Source organism: Pseudophryne corroboree, chromosome 10, assembly GCF_028390025.1.
Source record: "Pseudophryne corroboree isolate aPseCor3 chromosome 10, aPseCor3.hap2, whole genome shotgun sequence".
Classification (NCBI taxonomy): Eukaryota; Metazoa; Chordata; class Amphibia; order Anura; family Myobatrachidae; genus Pseudophryne; species Pseudophryne corroboree.
The window spans coordinates 293,446,799-293,467,403 of record NC_086453.1 but is presented as its reverse complement, the minus strand read 5'-3'; the positions used below and the strand labels follow the sequence as shown (position 1 = coordinate 293,467,403).

General features: G+C 46.7%; 1 protein-coding gene and 1 long non-coding RNA gene across 9 annotated transcripts in view; one reads left to right on the top strand and one right to left on the bottom strand.

Annotated features, from left to right (window-relative positions):
* Nucleotides 1-20,605, top strand: part of CAMTA1 (calmodulin binding transcription activator 1) — a 2,328,268-nt gene that overhangs the window by 1,538,448 nt on the left and 769,215 nt on the right. The window lies entirely within an intron of this gene.
* On the bottom strand, nt 856-19,524 carry LOC134965553 (uncharacterized). Its single transcript, XR_010188432.1, has 3 exons — nt 18,905-19,524; nt 1,730-1,813; nt 856-1,510 (listed from the first exon to the last, which is right to left on the bottom strand). It is a non-coding gene; the product is annotated as an uncharacterized LOC134965553 (long non-coding RNA).

Here is a 20,605-nt window from a genome sequence, read left to right as displayed (position 1 = left end):
AAGATTTGAATCCCTCCCATTAAGTTCTGTTAGTGTTTTTCAATCTTGTCTAGCCTAGGACACCAACGGTTCATGGTTCCAGGGTCCCAAATCCAAGGTAGAGCCAGATAATCAAAGAGGCAACCTAATCTCTTGTTTAGGCCCAGTGAACACTGTGGAGACCTGATTACCTCATCCCTGTTTTATGTGGGAATTTTATACAGCTGGAAAAAGGAGAATATGTATATGGCTAAGAGTCCCACCATGGGGTCTTAACTAGGCTCTGGTCAGGACCCTGCAGACACAGATTCCAGCACTCCTGTACAGTGTTTGATATTTACATTGTAATGAATGTACAGTATAAGTAAGACAGGGGCAATGATGATAGCATTTTATTCCACTGTTTTATACATCTTTCAGGCATAAACCCTGTCTTTAACCCGGCTGGGACCCGTAATACTGAGCATGGGTTGAAGCCGGGGTTTTCTGTGGCACATGGGTGGCAACCCAGTTTATTTCCAGGTCGTCACTCTTCAAACTGGACCCGGGTCTTCCGGCTTCCAGTGGGTGCTTTGAGATGATGTAATCTACAAGCACTACTGTCCCCCACCAATGAATTTCTTTTCATACCTTTCACACAGAGCCGGCCTTAGGCATAGGCAAGCTAGGCAAATGCCTAGGGCATTTGGTATGCTTAGGGGCACCAGCAGCTTCTGCTGATTAAAATGATATGCGGCATGCCTATATTCTGTGTGTGACTGCGGCTGTATCTGCATACGAAATGCTACGTTGCAGTTTATTCCTGGAAATCACTGTAATGTAGCATTTCGTATGCAGATACAGCCGCAGTTGCACATAGAAAATAGGCATGCTGCATATCATTTTAATCAGCAGAATATGCTTGTGCATCATAACCACATAGTAATGCAAATAAGATGCATTTTCGTAAACAAAAGGCGCCCAACGGTAGCATATCTGCCAGCTGACTCATGTCAGGCATCTCCTGCAGAACTAGCGGCGGTGCTAGGGGGCACCAGCCAAAATCTTGCCTAGGGCATCATATTGGTTAGGGCCGGCTCTGCTTTCACACACAACCCGGGTTGCAGGTCCCGGGAATAACACTGGTCAGTTGCAGGTTCGCGGACCAGGGAATGTTAACCCGGATCAGACCATTTTTAAGACATAAGCAGGACCCGAGTCCATACACATGTACCGCAAAATAATGGGGTTTGGCTTATGTCTGAAAGGAGTATATGAGTTGTTGGGTTAGTAACACCAATGACGAAACATGTACAATTTGACTTTCTAATTTGGAACAGGGCCAACATTTTGCAGAAGAGTTTGGAAAATTCTTCTTCATTCAATAGCGTTGACAGTTGCAGCCCAGTGGAAGGAATAACCAGCTCAGCGAGAGAGCGCTGTAACATTGCTATTCACCATGCATAGCATTCAGATGTCACTCCGTAGTGAGCAGAACAATTGATGGCTAAAGCGGTGATTGAATGTCTGCACCGGATAAGTGAATGACATCCTGCAGAGGATAAAATAAGAGAATGAAATAGATGCGTGAATGAATGGGTGCCTGTGTAGTTAAGATGAATGAGAAAGAAGATCAGGGGAATGAAGAAATTAGACAACCTACAGAGAGATGGAACTGTTGTTACTTTATGAGAACAGCTTTCACAGGTACTATTGTTTTATTGTGGTTGGATCTTAAAAAGAACTAATGCTATTGTTCTCCTATATGTACCTGGCTTTGTGGAGTGATCGGCTCATATTCTGCAGCGCATCCATTCTGAATATTGGGGATATGGCAACAAAGTTCTGTATAATTCTATTTAAAGCAGCAGAAAAAAACACATTAACTTGGAGGGACATAGGAACATTTACAGACTACGCAGCATACACTTGCCAACATTTGCAGAACATAACTGGCCATGCCTCTGATTTATGCACACCCCATTACAGATACCCACACCCCAGTCCATAGGCCACACCCTTTTCAAATATGACAACTTTATTGTCATTTTTAAATACACCGAACATGTTTTTAAACAACCTGCCTCATTCTACCCCGTCTTCTACATTTTCATGACTTATATTATGAACCTTTTTCTTAATCATTTGTGGCTGCCATTCTAAACCAAATCCATGATTATTATCTATTTCTTGTAGACATTTTTCGTTTTTTTAAAGGTGGGGTAGATATGGAGGGAGTTGGGTTACAGCATATATTGCAACATTGGAGGTCTACGAAGCAGGATGGGGTCATGGCTACAACCAGGGCTATCTTAACGTGTAGGCACACTGGCCAGCTGCCCGGGTCCCCGCAATTCCAGGGGCCTTCGAGCAGGGGTCGGTGGTGTCACAGAGTCAGAGCGGCCAGGGGGCATTCTTTACCTTATCACAGTCTGCAGCCTGACAGTGAATGGCTGTCAGCATGCTGAAAGGTGGATGGCTGGAGCTATTCACCAATCGTAGTGCTGACAGCCATTCACTGTATGGAAATGTGGAGAGACGATGCAGGACCGCAGGAAGGGCAACTTATGACTCTTTTTAATTGGTTCCCATTAATGGGTGTGTAGGGGCTACAGTGCATTGCTTTGCTCATGGCATACAAGACTGTTAAGACGACCCTGGACTGATGAGAGGTATTATTTAAGAGCACTGTTGGGTCAGGAGGGCAGGCTAAAAAAAATTACCTGAGGGTGGCAGAAAAGCAGAAACAGATATGACATAGGCAGATATGGGGCCGGATGTACTAGTGCCCGAGTTCGGTGGTCGTGTGTGACGCCCACCAAACACGGATGTTTTTTTAAAGGGGCAATTATGTACAAGGCTAAACCGTGCCTTGTATGATTGCCCCTTTAAAAAAAAGTCTGAGTTCGGCGGGCATCCCGCACGGCTGCCGAACTTGGTCGCTATTACATCCGGCCCATAATCTCTGTATTTGTTTGTGATAAAAAAACAAAACCACCAAATATTTCCAGACTATTTTTCAGGGCAGCCCCAATTCCGTCAGTGAATGCCATTTTTCTGTTTCTTTGTATTGTAGTGTTAGAACACTCTCTCTTTTTTTATGATAAAGAGTGGGATGTACTAAACTTACGGTGTGCATCCCGCCACACATTGCAATGATACTAATCGCCTATGCACTAACATATGCAATTAGTATCATAAAGGACAGCTCTCCCAATAAGAGCAGTCCTTCCCTATCGCTCCCGTCCCTGGACTTCCGAATTTATGACCTTCGAGTCCGTCTGCCCATATCCAGAGTCACGCTGCGGCCATGGGGCATGCAGGGAGGGATCCGATCAGATCCCTTACACAGCGCGTGCAGTTAGAAGCCCATAGGCTTCTATAGGGTAACGCCAGCTCCTCCACATCGGAGCCCCGGCGTTGGGGCTTTAGTACATATGGAAATACGGTAAAAACCCTGAAAACTGCATTTTTACTGCATTTCTTCTTTAGTACATCCCGCCCAAACTATCACTGGGGGGAAACTGAGTTATACTGGCCAAGAGCAGTCAGCTATAGCGCAGTGGTTCTCAATCTGTGTGCCATGGCACCCTGGGGTGGCTCAGGACACTTGTTGGGGTGCGCGTGTATACCATACCGATTCCGGTCCAAGACCAGTTCAAATTATTTATGATCAATGTAATAGACAAAACCAGTGGTTGTGGCTTCCAGTCATAAACTAAAACTATGTGGACAAACAGAAGGGAATCATGTCCCTCACCACATAACTGAACCTAGGATGACATATAAACACAATTTACTTAATTTCATATTTTTTCTAAATATCTCAATAAGAAACTTATGGCCCTGGGGTGCCGTGAAAAAAAAAATACAATACTCTAGGGCGCCGTGATTCAAAAAAGTTTGGGAACCACTGGCATAGCACTTCACCAGACCAGTCTTTGATGATATGGCCAGGTATGAGTCAGCTAGTCCACATTTGGGCTTTAATTGGTCTATTTACTAAGCCTTGGATGGAGAGAAAGTACCCGGAGATGAAGTTCCAACCAATCGGCTTCTAACTGCTATGCCACAGGCTGGGTTTGAAAAATGACAGTTAGGAGCCGATTGGCTGATACTTTATCTCCAGCGACTTTATCTCCATCCAAGGCTTAGTAGATATATCCCTAAGTATCACTAATAAAAGAAAGAAAAATGGTATGAAGATTGAAAATAAATGTATTAAGAATATGAAAATAAAACACGTAAAAGCCACATATACTTTATATTTATTATAAGCATGTTTCCCATTATTTCCTGCTGATGACAACATCCTGAGATGTCGACAACATAAAAGGTAATGTGGCAACACAAGTGCTATAATGATACCAAATAAGCTTCTCCATGAAAAGGCGTGGCAGGTATTTGCCGGCGGTAAACTTTTGTTTTATAAGGCAGAACAACAAAAACTAAACTGTGCCCGAATGGTTTGTTGTTCTGCACCGGTTCTTTAACGCTTCAGTAATATCTACAACCTTTTACCCAGCGCCATTATAGCCTGCCCCATGCAGATGTAGTGTTTATCACTTCAGTAGATCACTAAATAAATATCAATACTGGACAATTGCAAGTGATTATTCCTTGTCACCAAATCCACTTCTTCTCTCCTCCGCCGCGCATCATTACCTCAATTTAGCCAAATTTTAGCCCTGAATAATAAATGTAGTATTTTTCTTCTGTATAGAAATATTGATTTTAGAGATTCATGTGAAGATACGTAAAGGTTAAGGGATAAAGTGAGTATTGCCGCGGCAATGATGGATAGCTACCATGTCAGCAATAACATTGAGAAGCAGTTTTGTAAGATCCAAATTGCCATTTGCGACAGTCGAAACAGCATCAAGCATTTGTAGCCAATCTCACGTTGCCGCAGTTGTTAGTGTGTCTCCTAATTCTTCTTGGAGGGAATTTTATTTTTTTTATATCTAAAAATGACCTATTTTCTTGAGAAAAATTGTCATTTCCAAACTGGGAGTCTCATTGTGAATCAGATCTACATAGAGCTCTGGCTGATATACTGTGCAGCTGTATGATGAGGTGTCATGAATCGAGTCTCTATCTGCTCAACGTGCAAACATGCAATATGAGAGTACAAGGTCGGGATATGGAATGACTGACAAACCAGTACCATAACAGGCTGCTTTGTGCCCTGTGCCGGCCACATCCCTGACACGACCCTTGACTGATGACATAAATACATCACGACAAGGGAGTGGGGCTGTTGGGGAGTGTGCATGTCTGGAGAGTCCAAAGGTTTCTCCAAGTGATGCTGCAAGAAGCAAGGGCAGTTGGGCGGCGGTGATGCAGGGTCCTGGACTCCTAATGCAGACCTTCATAGGACTGGTACACTGCTCCTTCTTCTCAGCTTACATTTCATACATTTGCCACTTACTGTAATTCCTGCTTCCAATATTCATCCATCATCGGTCATTACCATTATCATCTCAACAAAATCTTCATCTTAAAAACTCTCATCGTATGTATCAATTTACAATAAAGGTAACAAATGCCATTTTATGGTGCTTCGGAATAGGGTCTACTCAGTCTTCTTTGCCTGATTGTCTACAGCTTTGAAGTGTGTGACGACAGAACAACCTATGTCATGCTATGAGGAAGGGAAGGAAACCACACACTAGGCGTTATATATTGGAAGAAGCAGAGTGCTCAATAGCACTGGGTAGAGGTGTGAAGGTTGTAATATTAAATGCACATCTACTGTATATAAAATAAAGATAATATACATCCTACTTGCTAATCAATTAGAGTAATCTAACTTGGTATGCAACATTAATACTATTCTGGAACACTTTCTACTGGATGGTATCAGAATACTGGCAGTCAGAATCCCAAAAGCGGAATCCCGATGTTCAGAATCCTAGCAGATCCTGGTAAATATTTTAACCCTACCCCTAACCCACCCATTCTGCATCCTAACCATCTCCTCCTGCAGCCTAACCTAACCCTCCCCCCACACACTAAACCTAACCCACCCCCTAATGCCTAACGCTAATTCTAACACCAGTACTTACCATCAGGATTCTGAACGTTGGGATTCCTCTGTTGGCATTTTGACTGTCGGAATCTCAACTGCCGGGATCCTGACCTCATCCCCTTGTTTTTCTTACTTCCAAAGATTTTGCAGCCATATGGCCGTTTTCTTGAGAACATACTATACAGAGGTCACATGGGTTCTGCATGAAATGCCTGTTAAGGTTGGAATTGAGTAATGAAAACATTCAAATGTTTGCAGACCCTTCAAGAATTCAGTTCTCAGTACAATTCAGTATACAAGAGGACTGTCTTCTGCAGTCATATAGCATTCCTTACAACGTTGGGCTTAAGGCCTCAGAAAATATTATACTTCACATTTTTGGTAATAATACTGCCCATAAAGTGTGTGTTTCTCACACCATGAGATGGATGCATGTAGTCCTTAAAAGAATGGATTTTCCAAGAGAAAAAAAAGCAAACCACTCACTCCAGGTATAATGACAGAAATCACAGGAGAGGCCAGAGGAGGTTAAACTAGAAGCCAGTTGCCAGAAAAATAGATTTATCATTTAGACATCTCTTCATGTTCTCTGGAGAAAAAAAAAGATACCTGTCAGTTCAAGGTAATATAGCTTTCTCTCCTGTCTGGTAACATTTCCAGACAGATAGCATGGTTGCACATTTGTAGTATTACCCAATTCTTGTATAGTAGTGACCGCAAATGTAGTCGATTACTGACCGCCATGTAATGTCTATGAGAATGCGGCTAAGTGACTCAACAACGGTACCCAAGGGTACCCTACTATTGGCAAGACCTCCAGCCGAACCCAATAAATGCTGTGGATTCCAACCAAAGGTGACAAATTTTCAGTGGACTTCATGAACGTAGAATGCAATGTTGGGCGAGGGTTTGGGCCTATCCAGGAGATTCATCCACTCTGCAGCGTGCATAGCTATAATCACTACACCTCTAGATGTGCCACCTCTTCATGTCTAGAATATGCACCTGGTTTACTACAAGTCATCATCATCAGTGTGTCCTTGTGCCTACCCTGTACTAGGTGCAAAAATTATACAGTACCTGCACACAGGTGTAATGGCCGGTCTGCATGAGCCACTTGTGCATGAGCATGTCCTCCAAGAAATGTTTCTTTGTGAAAAGCAGCATAATTTCCTCATGTGCATCTGTCGCATTGTACAGCGCAGTCATCCATGTACAGAAATGTTACTGTGTAGTTATCTATATAAAATACACAGGACCTCTGTCAGGAGGGTACTGTGGGTACTCAAGCACTCAGATGCTCCCATGCTGTGCCTCCGCTTCTCTCCCTCTCAACAGCTGTGCCTCTTCTTCCCCCACACTATAGGCTAAATGTGGGTTGCGTATACGTGACCGTCGGGCAGCATACTGACGACGGGATCCTGGCGGCGGTATGTCGGCAAGGGGGGATGAACGCAATAAGCCCCTTGCGGTCTCGGTGGCGAGCTGCACTCGCCACAGGTTGTATTCCCACTCTATGGGTGTCATGGACACCCACGAGTGGGAATAGTCCCTGTTAGTCGGCATGCCGACTGTCAGGATTGTAAGTGGGCGGGATGTAGGGGGAGGTATTGTGACCGGCGGTCTGCTTACCGCCGGTCACATAACTACATCCCGCTAAATGTAATAGCCTGCGCACTGCTGGAAGTGGGGGACTTAGTGCAAGTCTGCCCTTATTTTTAAAGTGGCAGTTTACACGGCAAAACCAGGATCTGGTCCATTCCCCATGTGTGTATCTGCTTTCTTCCACATTTGTGCCTCTGCTCTCTTCCCCATGCCTGCCTCTTATTCCGTCCCCATTTGTGCCTCTAACCCCATCGCTATGTTTGCCTCTGCTCCCTTTCCCATGTGTCTATGCCCCATTCCCCATGTCTGCCTCTGCTTCCTTCCCAATCTGTGCTTTTGCCTCCTTCCACATGCATGCCTCTTGCTCCCTTCCCCATGTGTGCCTCTGTTCCCTTCCGAATGTGTGCCTCTGCTCCCTTCCCCATGTGTGCCTCTGTTCCCTTCCCCATGTGTGCCTCTGTTCCCTTCCCCATGTGTGCCTCGGCTCTATGCCCTTCCCCATCTGTTCCTCTGCTCCCTTCCCCATGTTTCTATGCACTATTCCCCATGTTTGCTTCTGCTCCCTTCCAAATCTGTGCTTCTGCCGCCTCCTCAATATATACCTCTGCTCCTTCCTCATCTGTGCCTTTGCCACATCTCCATGTGTGCCACTTCTCCTTTCCTCATCTGTGCCTCCACCCCTTTCCCCACCTATGCCTCTGCCCCTTGCTGATGTGTGCCTTGTCTCCCTTGCCCATGTGTGCCTCTGTCTCCTTGCCCATGTGTGCCTACATGCCTTTCCCTATTTGTACCTCTGTCCCCTTCCTCACGTGTGCCTCTGCTCCCTTTCCCATGTGTGCCTTTCCCCATATGTGCCTCTGCTCCCTTCCCCATGTGTGCCTTTCCCCATGTGTGCCTCTGCTCCCTTCCCCGTGTGTACCTCTGACCCTTCCCCATTTGTCCCACTGTCTGCTTTACCATCTGTGCCTGATGGCATAAGGAGGGCTGAAAGGTATGTGGTGCACATCAGTACTGTGAGGAGGGGGGCACCATAGCAGTTGAGTAGATGGAAAGGACCTGTCTGTTTCATTTACACTGGGCCCAACATTTCTGATGTTAGTCCTGCAAATATAGAATAAAAACATATGATGGTCAATAATAATAATATAGCGCCAGGGTTGGACATTACTCTATTAGAGGGCCACTTACCTAGTGGTGAAGGACCACTGATAAACAGGGCAGTAGAGAGCCTGGCTGGGCCCAGGTACTTTTCAGAGCGTGTGACCTAATCACAGGAGGTGTGGCCATGCACCCTTAGAGAAAAAGACAGTTTTTTTTTTTTTTACTTTTAAGTGCATCCCTGGCCAAACTACAGCTCATTGTGGCCAGCTGCTGCCAGGTAAGGGAAAGGACCTGGGCCAGGGTAATTAGTACCCTTTCCCCTTCCCCCCGCCCCTCGGCACCCCTGCTGATAAACATAAGTTCTTGGTTCACTTCTATAAATACGACACCAAGATTTGGTAGCCAATCGTCTGCGATGGCTGACCACCCCTCCTCTGGTGGATGACCAGCCCCTCATGCTCCAGTTCTCCAGACACTGAATAGCGCTGCCACAAGGCTGTGAAAGTAAAAGGGAGGGTAATGCGATTCTGCCTTGTCTATAACAGATCTGCTGCAGTCATCAATATGGTGCAACCCAGAGCAATAACCGAAACATATATAGGAAGTTTGTCTTATACATTTGTGAGTGTTTCAAATTATTTTTCATACCAGATGAATCTCTCCCAGCATCAAAGGAAAACAGACAGCTGTATTTATACACAGCGAAAGGGATCCACACTTTTGAATGTCACTCTGCTACAGGAAAAATATATTTCATTCCCCACTCCCTGTAAATTGATGAGCTAGCAAAATAAGCACCCTCTAATGGAATACAGTATATAACTTCCACAACAACACTCATTTACAAAGTTCACCATCAGGAAAATGATTAGTCTTTGGAGACGTGACCTTTTTACTTCAGCTGTTACTTATGGGCTCGCCTCTACTTATCAGGAGAAGCATAAATCAAAATATAGCATACATTCTATTAGCGGAGATGTATTCTATGTATTTGTGTTGTCTAGGTTTTCTCTCTCTCTAGCTAACGCCTCATTAGTTATGATTATTATGCCATAATTGTGACCGTATTCTGCTTGTGATTGGCAGAATGACACAAATTGACCTGTATCAAATCGTGATACAGTTTTCATTCGTACTCTCAGAATTTCATTATAATCTATTCTGGTTGCTGAATGCTCATCAGCTGATATCCAATTCTTATTCCTTCACAAACTGAGATAGGTATTGTCACTGGCAAAATGCGTAAGTGCAGTTACCATAGCAACCACTGAGTAATGAGCTTTAATGAATCCAGTGCATGTTGGGCAATAAATGCAAGCGTCTGATTGGTTGATAAGAGTCACAGTGCGCGAACACCTTGTTAGAGAATAACCACCAATTTGTGACAGACTGTAATATGTCTGCTCTGATTGGACTATTTTGATTTTTTTTCTAACTGCTATGGGGTCTATTCATGAAGCAGTGAAAAGAGTGGAGAAGTGAGCCAGTGGAGATGTTGCCCATGGCAACTAATCAGCATTGAAGTAACATTTATAATTTGCATACTATAAAATTATACAGAGCAGCTGATTGGTTGCCGTGGGCAACTTCTCCACTCTTTTCACAGCTTCATGAACAGACCCCTTAATGAGGAAGAAATAAATGGGATTAGTAGTTTGCAATAAATATATGTCATTGTACTGTACACAGCCACACTTTGTGGCAGCTTGAAATTGCAAAAACTGCTCACAGTCTCATAGGGCTGTAAGCAATAATGCGCAAAATCGGGCTGAGCGCAAGGGGTGCCGGTGAGTCATCACTGCAGTAACTTGCCGCTTTGCCTGCAATTGGATTCTACCACTTTGTGTGGCAGAGTGAATGGCTTACAGCTCCACAAACTTTCCAATGCAATTCAACAAACATTACTGATTCAGTATAATACAAGGCAGAGCTGCAGTTAGACCAGCCAAGCAGAGCACCTGGGTTAGTCAGTTTTTATCTAGTCAGAGCTGCAGGCAACTGTTTGTCTGAGGGAAAGGGAAACAGGAATTTAATCCAGCCAATCAGGATAAAGCTGGGGTGGGGCTTAAGCTTTAAAAAGCTGAATCATAGTTGTGTCAGAGTTGCCTACCCTCCCGCATTTAACGGGAGGCTCACGTTTTTTAACCGACCCTCCCGCTTCCCCACAAATCTTGTTTTGTTTATTTTATTGTACTTTGGGTTAATGCTGACTGCGGATGCACTAGTCTGAAAGTGCCAGTGATGGAGGCAGCACAGGTGAAGACTTGCGGAATTGTAGCGGCGAGAGGGGCAGAGCACTCACCGTGATTGACAGCATGCAGCCTGCTGCAGTCACGGTGGGAGGCGGGGCTGTGCGCGTTGATTGGCAGGATCGAAGTAGCGTGGTTCTTAGGAGAGCGGGAACGGGTTGGGGCTGGGCTCTGCTATATAAGTGCTGCTGGGTACGTGAGGGGCTGTAGCTCCTCTATGTAGGCGCTGGAGTGACGGAGAGAGGCGTGAGGAGGAGCGCTGGGTGATATGGCAAAGCGGTTCCTGGCTGCTATAGAGAGATAAAGAGGAGAGGCTTCCGTTTAACAGGTGACAGTCATCAGAGGGAGTCAGGTGAGGGACCTAATGGGGGAGTGGGTTCCCCTGGTCACGTGGTGCTACTAGTACATAGGACCTACGGATTCCATTCTGAGTATTTAGTGTGTGCAGGTGAGGAGGTCATATGCTTACCTCTCTCTCCATGCCCTGTTTTCCTCCTGCTGCATGCCCAGTGAGACACCTGGTATTGTTGGGCATGCATGTCAGCATTGGTGCAAATTGCTATATTACACTGTCCCCTAGTTTCCTATGTGTGCTGTCAGCTGCTCTGCATTTGCACGTTTTCTGTGTATTATTATTCATCAGGGCAGTTGTGAGTCTGTTGAGAACAGCAGGGTCTGCCTGAGAGCATACTTGCCTACCCTCCCGTATTCAGAGGAGCCTCCGACTGCCCCGCAAATCTTCTGGGTCCTCCCGTTTTTTCACATGTCCTAAATTTTTTGGGGCGGTGCCTGCACGGTTGACGTCCCAACGCTTGAGGTCGTGTTATTTAAGTGCCGTCCACCACACAGTGGTGAGTAGCGGTGGGCGCCCAGCAGTGCACACAGGAGAGGCTGAGCGGAAGTGTGCATGGGCGGAGACGGCAGTCTCAGCGGCGGCATCGGCAGCCGCAGCGGTGACCTCTTTACCCCCATGGTGACAGTTCTGTAAAATGCTAGCAAATCAAATTAAACCTGACTGCGTCACGGATGGGATTCATGGTGGCTTGGCTTGACAGGGTGTTGCAGGGGAAAGGGAACAAACTGGGTAGGGTACAGAGTGTTAAATAATATGCACAATGAGCAGGGTACATAGGGTGATATAATAGGTACATAAGTGAGTAGGGTACAGAGAGTATATACAATATATACATATTAAATCACCCTCTGTACCCTACTCACTATATAGGTATTGATATAACACTCTGTACGCGACTCATTATATACATATTATATAACCCTCTGTTGTTGCTGCTCTTCATACTGTAGTTTTCACCTACCACTGCAGGACACACTTCTGAGTGGAAATAGATATGCCCATTAGTGGAGCTAGACACGCCCCTTTGGCTGGAACATGACACGCCCCCTCAACGGCGCTCCTACAATCTCCCTGAAACTACTTTTCAAAAGCAGGCAAGTATGAGTTGTATGCAAACACAATGGTGGTAGGACTGCGCATGCGCAGAATGTGTACTGTGCATGTGTAAGACACTATCTGCAAGTTCACTCCCAGTGCCTCCAAGTCGCTGTGCCATACAAAGATGCAGCAGAGATGCTTATAGCGTACAACTCTCAATCAGGCCCTGTGTTACCTTAGTGCTAGGGATCCACAGGAGTAAATTATTTGGTTATGTGACAGTTGTCCACCATCCTGACAAAGCAAGTTACATTGTGAGCACCATCTCGAAGGTGTCCGTGTCACAACTGATATATACCCTATGCTGTGTATTGTAGATTTAAAATATATGTTTGCATTATCTGGTGTGTCTTTTTAAAATCAAACCAGCATGTTATGTGTCTCATCCCCTTATTGAAAGCAGACATGCTAAATGCAGGCCAGTGAGGCAGGACTGAGCAGTAACGGAGGTCTGCTCTTCTAATAGCAAAGCCACTTTCTGAAAACACGGGTTCAAAACCTAATGCCATCTCTTTGTGACATAGACAAAATCAATTTGTTCCCCCTGCACCCAGAGACTCAGTTTGTACAGTTTGATTGCTTTTGTCTACCATGGCATCAGTATTCCCTTAGTGCAGGCATGTCCAAACTGCGGCCCTCCAGCTGTTGAGAAACTACACATCCCAGCATGCCCTGACACAGTTTTAGCATTCTCTGTCAGCAAAACTGTGTCAGGGCTTGCTGGGATATGTAGTTTCACAACAGCTGGAGGGCCGCAGTTTGGACATGCCTGCCTTAGTGCATAGTGAAATTCTCAGATGTAGCGTTATATAGGCTGCAAAACTGTCTAATTCAAAAGCATCTGTCACTACCTTAATGGTCTATACATGAGAGAGAGGGGAGTGGGCTCCATTTTGCGGGGTTATCACCTTTTGCATGTACGTAGGCTACTAATACTCTAGGAGGGCAGATATCACTGAGGTCGGGTAACCATATTATCCCTTTTACCTGGGACGCTCATGGATTACACCGGTTCTGTGGCTGACAGACTTCAAGCCTACATTTCGGCTGGTTTTAATCAGCCACAGAACCTGTGTAATCCATGAGCCTCCCAGGTAAAAGGGATAAAATGGTCACTCTAACTGAGGCATGAAGTCACAGGTTCCTAATGAACTGATCAGCTTATGGGGGAGATGTACTACGCAGTGAAAAGAGTGGAGAAGTGAGCCAGTGGAGAGGTTGCTCATGGTAACCAATCAGCTGCTCTGCAAATTATAAATGTTACTTCAATGCTGATTTGTTGCCATGAGCAACTACTCCACTTTTTTCACTGCTTAGTACATCTCCCCCTAAGTCTGATATTAGCTAAGCACACAGCGTGTAGACGAAGGGTACAATATGCCTCACAACATTAAAAATATGTAAAGCATGGCATAGCCACGCCTCCTTGGAAAGGTAGGGCGTGGCCTCATTATGTTTGACTCACTTGGCTGTCCGTAACTACGGGCCTACTCCCCTGACTATACTAATTAGGCTGCAGAATATGATTGGTTTAGTACATAAAATGGCTTCCTCCACCAGGTCACTAGTGTATTTTAAATTACCTGTGAAGTGAATATTTAATTATTTATGAAGTGCAAGCAGGGGTGCTTTAACAGAGGAGGCGGCCCCGGTGCAGCCTCCTCCGTTCGGGCCCCCTCCTCTCTACCGGCAGTGCTGAGAGTCTGAGCGTTAGAGTGCTCAGACTCTACTGCGCATGCGCAGATCTCCGGGAAAATGGCGTGGCGCCCATTTTCCCTGAGATTTCTCTACTGCGCATGCGCAGAACTCTGTGAAAATGGCCAAATTTCATGGAGTTTTAACACCGCCATGGGCGTCGCCGCGGGACTCCGAAGGGGTGAGTATTCAGAAAATGGGTGCAGCGTGCGTGGTGGGGGCCCCCTCTGGACTCAGGGGCCCCATGTGCACCGCACACACTGCACCCCTTATAGAAACGCCAGTGAGTGCAAGTACCTCTCATACCAAACAGCTCACAAAAGACCTGATTCAGAGCCGCCTGCATACCACACGCAATGACCCCATGTTCACGCAGTTGAGGGATTTTTGCGAATGTGGGAAAATTCCTAAAAACTCCTACAGTGGATACGATTGAGATACATAGCATCAGAAATGCTGTGGAAAAGTGTTGGGCGGTGGGTGGTGACTGGGAGGTGACAAGTAGTGTGCACGCATAATGGTCTGTTCAGTGGGCGTGTCACTAGAGTGTCGTGGGCGTGTGAATGAAAGCCACTGCGTACACACACGTACAGCCAGGGCTGGACCAGCCATCTGGCAGTTCTGGCAAATGTCAGAAGGGCCGATGGCCAGTTGGGCCGGTCTGGTGACAAGAGAGTGGGGCTGGCTGAGCAGTACAGCCTTCCGGCTCTGTGCTCAGCTGCCTGCCCTCCCTCTGTTTCCCCTGTGACCGGTATAGAGGGCATGCCATGAAGCCTGGCCCCCCTCACTTATGGCATGCCCACGTGATCCATGCCACGTCCCCCTTGTCATGCGCGTACAAACATTGCCAGGACTACTTTGCGGCCTTAGGCCGTCCCTGCACACAGCTACAGGCAGTAGACGCTGCAGTCATATGGAAAAATTACACAGTGCAGGTTTCAATGGCGCGACCAATTGTGGCCTAGACGGACGCACCAATCAGTATTACTTCATGCACAAATGCTGACAGCGGGCGTCACAGTCCTTGCACATTAAGCCACACAAATGGACACGCCAGCAGAAGCTGCTGTGCCCACCTTTGGATCACACCAGCTCCATACCTGGTTACAATTCCAAGTACTGATAGATACTGCACGTGTGGCTCTCCTCTGCCTGGTAAAAGCTTGCAGACAGGCAGGAAACTCTTGTGTCTTTATTAGTTTCTTCTCACTGTTTGTCAGGTTAACTCATTACCTAATAACCCCGAGGCTCAGCATTTCAGACGAGGTTTGTTTTGATCGTAAGCTGAAGTTTTCTAAGAAGAAGACATTGGAAAGTGCAAAGATTTTATTTTCTGCTGCTGTGTAACGCTAGATGAGATCTCCCCCTCAGGGTATTTGCTTTTCCCTCTGAGTGCTCCAGGTTCAACCTCGACAAGCCTCAAAACTCATAGAAAAATTCTGCTTTTTGAATCCTCAGCGGGCAAATTAGAGAGTACTATGTTCCAGAAATGAGCAATCTCTGCCTGGCGAACGAACAGATGGAAACAAAACGCGAGTAAATGGATGTTTTTGGTATTTATCCAGACTATTTAGCTGCACAATGAATATTAGTGTTGGGTTATTTTATATTTCTGTTAAGGAATTCAAAATTCAAGATCAAGGGGACACACTACATAATGTATAATGCAGTAAAAAAAAAAACAGGCTAAATGTAATTCTAGTAAAGTATGAATAATAACTGCACGCATTGCAAGTCCATCTTATAGTACTGTCCATAAGAAGAAAAACATGCTAGGAATCCTGGATTTCCTTAATTTAACAACAGGAAAAATTAGGAATTTAAAGAGAAAAAATTATATTGAAGTATGGAAATTAAACGTCAAGAACTGATTTATCCTAGGAGTGGAATGTATTATTTTTTTCTCTTCACTTCAGTCATTGATGTGCTTCTTGGGAATGTTGTTCAAGAAAACAAAATGGCTGCCTCCGCTGAGGTATGCGTTCAATGATTCTGAAGCGGGTAATAACAACTAGTGGTGTCAAATACAGTAAGCGCAAAGCCTGTCATCTCTCAGTAATGACTCCAGTTTGTTGTGAACTAATAAACTGCATTCTCATGATTATTGATTCAAGTTACAAAATGGCCAACTCCTAGTGGCGTATTTATAATTGGTGTAGGCAGGGCCGTAACTAGGTATGTGCGATGTGTGCAGGGCCGGTGTAAGGTTCCTCGACGCCCTAGGCAAAACTTCAGCCTGCTGCGCCCCCCCTCCCCCCCAAGGGGTGGGATGTAGGGGGATGTGTTGTGACCAGCGGTCACATAACTACATCCCGTGCCTGCTGTTTCTCCAATACCTTGTGTGTGTATATATAATTCTGAACGATGTCTCATTCAGAGCAGACACGGCACTCCAGGTCTTTCATATAAGCAGATTTAATAGCCACAACAGCAAAGCATGTATACATACATATCCAGGGTTGCAAGTTCAGGAGTGTGTTTCATGTGTGGCATAAAGCAGTAGTAACATCAGCACAAGCGTAATCACAATGCAGCATTTCGGGCCACAGCGGGACCCTTCATCAAGCTTTGCAAGTGCTCAGATAAGACAAACATGAACATAACACACAACATTTTAGAAATTTTGAAGTGGGGGTATGGAAAAGTGAAGGTTGGAAAAGTGGACGTGGCAACTCAAAATGGGGCGTGTCCTTCAGTGTAGTTTACCACACCGTATACCCCTTATACACATTATGCACCACAATAGTAGGACCCCTTATACTATCTAGTTAGTACTGATGCCCCTTTCACATTATAGCACACAGTATGAGCCGAAATTCACATTTTAGCACACAAAATGAGCCGAAATTCACATTATAGTACACAGAATGAGCCGAAATTCACATTATAGCACACGGTATGAACCGAAATTCACATTATAGCACACGGTATGAACCGAAATTCACATTATAGCACACGGTATGAGCCGAAATTCACATTATAGCACACGGTATGAGCCGAAATTCACATTATAGCACACGGTATGAGCCGAAATTCACATTATAGCACTCGGTATGAGCCTGAAATTCACATTATAACACACAGTATGGGCCGAAATTCACATTATAGCACACGGTATCAGCCGAAATTCACATTATAGTACACAAAATGAGCCGAAATTCACATTATAGCACACGGTATGAGCCGAAATTCCCATTATAGCACACAGTATGAGCCCGAAATTCCCAGTATAGCACACGGTATGAGCCGAAATTCCCATTATAGCATACGGTATGAGCCGAAATTCCCATTATAGCATACGGTATGAGCCGAAATTCTCATTATAGCAGACAGAATGAGCTGAAATTCCCATTATAGCACACAGAATGAGCTGAAATTCCCATTATAGCACACAGAATGAGCTGAAATTCCCATTATAGCACACGGAATGAGCTGAAATTCGCATTATAGCACACTGAATGAGCCTAAATTCATGGAATGAGACAAAATTCAGGGAGAGTAACAGCAGGGACATAGGGACAGGGAGAGTGACTGAGGGACAGGGAAAGTGACAGCAGGGACATAGAAACTGGGAGAGAGAAAAGCAGCAGGGCAAGATTACCTATTTAGAAGCGGCGGTGGTAAGGATGATGTGGTATGCGGTGCGATAGATGAGGAGGCTGTGGTCGGCATGGTGCGAAGGAGGCAGAGGTGCACAGAAGGACTAAAGGCGGTGGCGGAGCGGCTGAGGGCAGCTGCGGTGTAGCAGAGTAGGAGGCAGAGGGCGGTGGTGGTGCAAGGAGGAGGAAGCTGTTGTTGGTGGCACTGCGGCTCCTATGTCCGTGGCGCTACTATTTCAAATCTGCTGCGGACCGGCAGCCAATCAGGAGCTTGTTCTTCGTTAGTGCCAGATCATTTATATGTGCAGGCCAATATGGACAATCTCATCCATATTAGCATGCAGGGCTGTGGAGCTGGGTGACCGGGGTGGGAGGGTGAAGAAACTTCACTCCCCCGTCACAACCCCCCGCTGCTGGGTTGTCCGATGGCTGCATCGGCCATCGGGCAGCTCGTCGGCCATTTGCCGAGTGTGTAGGGCCCAATACAGGCCCACTTTGAGCAAAATATACATACACACACAAAGAGGGGGTCATTCCGAGTTGATCGTAGCTGTGCTAAATTTAGCACAGCTACGATTATTCACACTGACATGCGGGGGGACGCCCAGCACAGGGCTAGCCCGCCCCACATGTTAGGCCGGCCACCCCTCGCAGAAGTGCAAAGGCATCGCACAGCGGCGATGCCTTTGCACTTCAAGAGTAGCTCCCGGCCAGCGCAGCTTTAGCGTGCTGGCTGGGAGCTACTCATCGCTCCCCAGCCCGCAGCGGCTGTGTTGGCCGGACCAAACCCACGAAGCGGCGGCCAAACTCCGCCGTTCTGCCTCCACCCAACGATCGCCTCTGCCTGTCAATCAGGCAGAGGCGATCGTATCCCTGCTACGGCCTTCGGCCGTCTGGCATGCGCCGGCGCATGTGCAGCAGGGAACCGTTCGCTCTGTTGCTTTAAAACGCAGCGAGCAAACGGGTCAGAATGACCCGTACATACATGCACTCACAATAACAGACAGCAAAACTCCTGCACTCATCCACATGGTGCTGCGGTAATCGGGACAGTGTGCCTCACTCAGCCAGTATATTATATATGTGTGCCTCACTCAGCCAGCATATATATATATATATATATATATATATATATATATATATATATATATATATATAATATAATAGATAAATAAATAAAATACACTGCCCACCCGGCCTCCCTGACACAAACCTGGCTGTCGCACAGTAAGTAGGCATGCTGGAGTCAGTCACTGCCTCAGTTCAGGGGCTGACACTGCCTATTTTCCTTTCACCGATCTGCTTGGGACGGGAGGAGCTGCGCGCTGCCACTGCAGCTCCCCCTACATGCAGCCAGCATCAATGTGAGGGGGCAAAGCAGCTGCTGAATTAGAGCCTATTAAAGCCGCTGCCACATGCCTGCGGCGGCGGAGATGTTGGTGCGCGTTTGGCCACTGTGGTTGGGGGTGGAGTCACTGCGAGAGAGGAGGCGGCATCCTGATGGAGGAGGAGTTCGGTACCACCTGACCGAGGACAGACTAGGAAGCAGGAGGAGCTGCTGCTGCCGCACATTAGCTGTACAGTGCGGCAGCCGGCAGCGGTTAAGTACCTGACAGTCTGCCGCTCCCCTTCTAAAGTAGACAGGTGCCTCTCTCTGCCAACTCCCCCCCCCTTCCCCGTTCAGACGCCCCTGCGTGGAGAGGAGCTAGAAGCACTGTAACAATAGCCGGCAGGACGCTGCTTACTCTATGTGCATAGAGCCGCTGCTGAAGGGTTACATTCACACTGACATCAATGCACAGATGCCGCGGCCGCCCAACTGTTATCAACCGCCAGCGCTGTCAGTGTGAATGTAACCCATGAGCAGAGGCTCTAATACTCTATGCACATAGAGTAAGCAGCGTCCTGCCGGCTATTGTTAAAGTGCTTCTAACAACTGTCTTCTCCTCCTCCTCTCCGCGGTAACGCTCCACATATTGTACGGAAGCATTCATCGGCAGCGTGACCGCCCTCTAGTGGCCGCCGCCCATAGGCAGCTGCCTAGAGCTGCCTAGTGGTGGCGCCGGCCCTGGATGTGTGCCTCGCACACAGTGCAGGATGACCTGGGGCGCAACCAGCTGCCACCACAATCTATATTACACAGGTGAGTGAATGATAGCTTCGTCTCAACTTCCTCCCAAGCCGGAGCTTTCAGTGGCAGTGCAGATGCTCGCCCCCCCCCCCCCCCCCCCCCCCCCCCGCCCCCCCCCGTCTCATGGTAAAGCTTAGCCGCGATCATCTACGCCTCCTCTCCCTCCCATGCTGGCGTTTATAAAGTAGTATCATGGGAAGCCGCAAGTAATGCCCGCACCTCCTGCCTCATGGTAACAGCCGCATGAGCATTATTGCCCGCCACCACCACCCGCAGGAGCTTACAGAAGCAACGGGTGACTCTCTCTGTGTGCAGACTGATGATCTGTGCTGCAGACAGTGCCGTGGAAGTTGAGATCTGCCTCCCCCGGCTCCTGCATTCTGAAGGAAGTTATATCTGGGGAGACGCTCAGTTCAGGACATGAGGTGACATCTGCATAAACAATTAGCACAGCATTAGAGAGGGGGGAAGGTGGGCAGGCACAGGGGCAAATGCAGGATATTTAGGGGGGGGGGGAGGGTTATATATACACCGTATTGTGTAAAAGGGATATGTGTCTGCCACAATGTGTAAAACAGGGCTCTACCTGCCGGACTGTGTATGTAAAAGGGGACTCTGCCTGCCGTACTGTGTAAAAGGGGACACTACCTGCTGTACTGTGTAAAAGGGGACACTACCTGCTGTACTGTGTAAAAGGGGACACTACCTGCTGTACTGTGTAATAGGGGACACTACCTGCTGTACTGTGTAAAAGGGGACTCTGCCTGCCGTACTGTGTAAAAA